This window comes from Polistes canadensis, unplaced genomic scaffold (assembly GCF_001313835.1).
Source record: "Polistes canadensis isolate GaletaPanama2010 unplaced genomic scaffold, ASM131383v1 scaffold_140, whole genome shotgun sequence".
NCBI classification, from domain to species: domain Eukaryota; kingdom Metazoa; phylum Arthropoda; class Insecta; order Hymenoptera; family Vespidae; genus Polistes; species Polistes canadensis.
In genome coordinates, this window is record NW_014569687.1 from 222,567 (window position 1) to 225,914 (window position 3,348).

Here is a 3,348-nt window from a genome sequence, read left to right on the forward strand (position 1 = left end):
TATGTATATAAATATATACACACATATTTTGTTCCTTTATTATTGATTAATTAAGATTACAGATTTTGTTAATGATGAGGCAGCAAAGACTTGCAATACACAATTTGCCAATGTTGAAAATATTTGCACATTATTATCACACAACTATCATGATACTATATAATATATAATAATTTTTAAAAATGAAAAAAAATAAAGAAATGTATCTGGTTCTGTTTAACATGATCTCTTAATTAAATAATACTTAACAATTATCCATAAGAACATTATATACATTCGTTTAAACATTATTCTTAAGACAAATATGTCATATCTTTTATTAGTGTTAATATACCACCATATGTGGCTTGAAGGCAATAGTATCGTTTTTTTTTTTCATATATTCATTCATTCATTCATTCATTCATTCTCTTTCTCCTTTTTCTTTTCTCTTATATATACTTTATATGTATCAATACATTTTTTATTTTTATTTATTTTGTTTTCCTCTCTAAGTTAGATCAAAGATTTGTATATATGTAATGTATTTGAAATAATGTAACAAACATGCATAAAATGCAACTGATAATTATAAACATGTTTACTTATTTATTTACATGAAACTTTCTTTGGAATAGAGTAATATGAATATATATATATACATTATTCTTAAAATTATATTATCAATTTGTGTGTGAAGCCTGCACATATACTACAATGTTTATGATTGATAGTACGATAGAAAATGTGCATACAAAAGAAAAAAAATTAATATTTTTTAGTTACAATGTACCTCTTCGTTCCAGATACATTTCTTTAATGTATACAAATAATAAAATACAATGTAAATAATTGTTTTTTTATTTACACATGCATACCACTAATCAATATTCTTATTTAAAAAGTTAATAAAAAATCAGAATGGTATAATGAAATAATTTTTTCTCTATATATGAGCTATTCATTTGCTAAATTGATTAACTCCACAAAGCAAAATATAGAGAATATTAATAAATGAATATATATCGTTGTATCATTTATTAATGAACGATCATCAAAATTGTTTTTATTTAATTCTTAATGGACCAATGCCACACACACACATACCACATATAAGCGGCATGGCACTTTTACTTACTGGCTCCAATGCCAATGCATATATTGTGACAAAAATCATTTTATTATTTTTATCACTCTTATTGTTGTAATATTTACAATTAATGCGTTAAATTTACAGAATTTGTAAATTCTATAAAAACTTGAAATACTTCTAGACCATTGAGAATTAATTGATTTTAAATATAAAAAGTTAAGTATTAATGAAGTGCCTTAATAATAAAATTTGAAAAAATGTTTAAAGTTGAGTTAATCGATTTGGCCTGCGAACAGCTCATATATAATTGTGATTGTACTTAACTAACATTATTAATGATTACCTTTGTTTATTTTATTGTACTTTGCAACTAAATTTTCATTTTACAGACACATTTACAATTTAATCTTAACATAGAATTATAAGTGTCATATACATGTATTATTTCATCTATACATTATTAATTTAAGATATTATCGCTAATTTCATATAAAAAATTATTTAACATTAACAAACATTTTTTTCAATTTATATCTCTGATATAGTAGTTTACATATTCTGAATATTTTTTTATAAATCTTAGTATTTGCACAGGCTTCTTGTTAATTGGATAATAATAATTTTTTTTTTTTTAATAGTGCAATGGGTATTAAATGTAATCATACTTTTCTTTTTTTTTGGTTTCAATATCAGAATCATCATTTGTAAATTTTGTATACTAACTGTAAAATACTGGCAGATTAAATGATGTAAAATACGCTCTTCTATCAGAGTCGAGAAAAGATCTACCCTTATAATTATGAGATAAACGTTCGATGGCAGGAAGAGCAGAATATTATTGTGTACATATGTTAATATTAAATATAAATGATCATAACGGCATGTGTATGTATATATAAGAGAATAAGTAATCAACGCTGATATTGAGAAATGCATGATTAAAGATATGAAAGAAAATTATACTAAACGGGTACATGTGTGTTAGTGATTATTAGCTTAATAATTATTCTTATTTTTGTGTGAAATTTTTTTTATAAAATATTATAAGATACAGATTCATATTACATGTACATATATTTTCGAAAATCTTAAACCATTAAGTTAGATGTTCTCAATAATATAATCTTTAATTGATTTGTTTATTAAATGAGCATGTACAATGTAAAAATCAAAATCTATAGTAATTTATATGACATTTTAATCTTGTGCGTATACTATGATATTATCATTCTTTTAATATTTTATTTTTATCGAAAAGAAAAAAAGTAGTATATTTTTTAAATGTATTCTAATGCAAACATAAGAAGTAAATATTTTATATGTATCTGATGAACTTTAAGACGCTTTCCAAAGAGTAATATGAATCGTATCTTAATAGTACCATACACCACTCCAGTAGTTTTTTGATAATTTTTCCATCAAATATAAGAATTTATTACCGAGCATTTACTGAAGTTGTAGATATCGTTATGTCATAGTTCGTAATGTAAATTAATAAGATTTAATAAAGCTATTTAAAAAGAAAACAAAAACAAAAAACCCAAAGACAATCAATTGCAAATATCGAGTTTATTTATACACTCTGCTTTCACTAAATAATTAACTTAGAACTTTTTTCTATGATTAGAATAATTAAGAGAATTAAAATAACATAGTAAGTAATATATATATATATATATTTGTATCCCACTTTTTTTTATGTAACTTAAGTCGATATTGTTACTAATATTCTCTTTCTTTTCATTTACGAATCCATTATATTCATTAATATTTCCGATTAATGTATCTTCTACATATATTTCTTTTTTAGTAAGCTGTACGTGCAGAATCATCTTTTCAGGATACAAGTACGTCGTATTATTACTCGCACACACATTGCACGCACATATATATGCGAGTATTTTAAAACTTGAGGATACAAACTAAAGCGAGAAAGAAAACTAAAGCAAAATGCTTATTTATGTATCTTATTTCTAAGTAAAAATAAACATATAAATGGAAAATATTTTCGTTCGCATAGAAATATACACATTTTCTACATTGAACTGTTAGAAAAATTATTGCCATTTAACTTTGAGTGAATTATATCATCAAGGATATTACTCTTCTCAATCAATAAAAAACAAAATGATTTACATTTTGTTACAAAGTTTATCTATTGCGTCAATTTTGGGATACTCCTCTTTTTTCTTTATATATATATATATTTTTTTTTTATTTATCCTTCTTTTTATCTTTATTATTTATTATTTTTATTCAAGGGAAATGAAATGTCT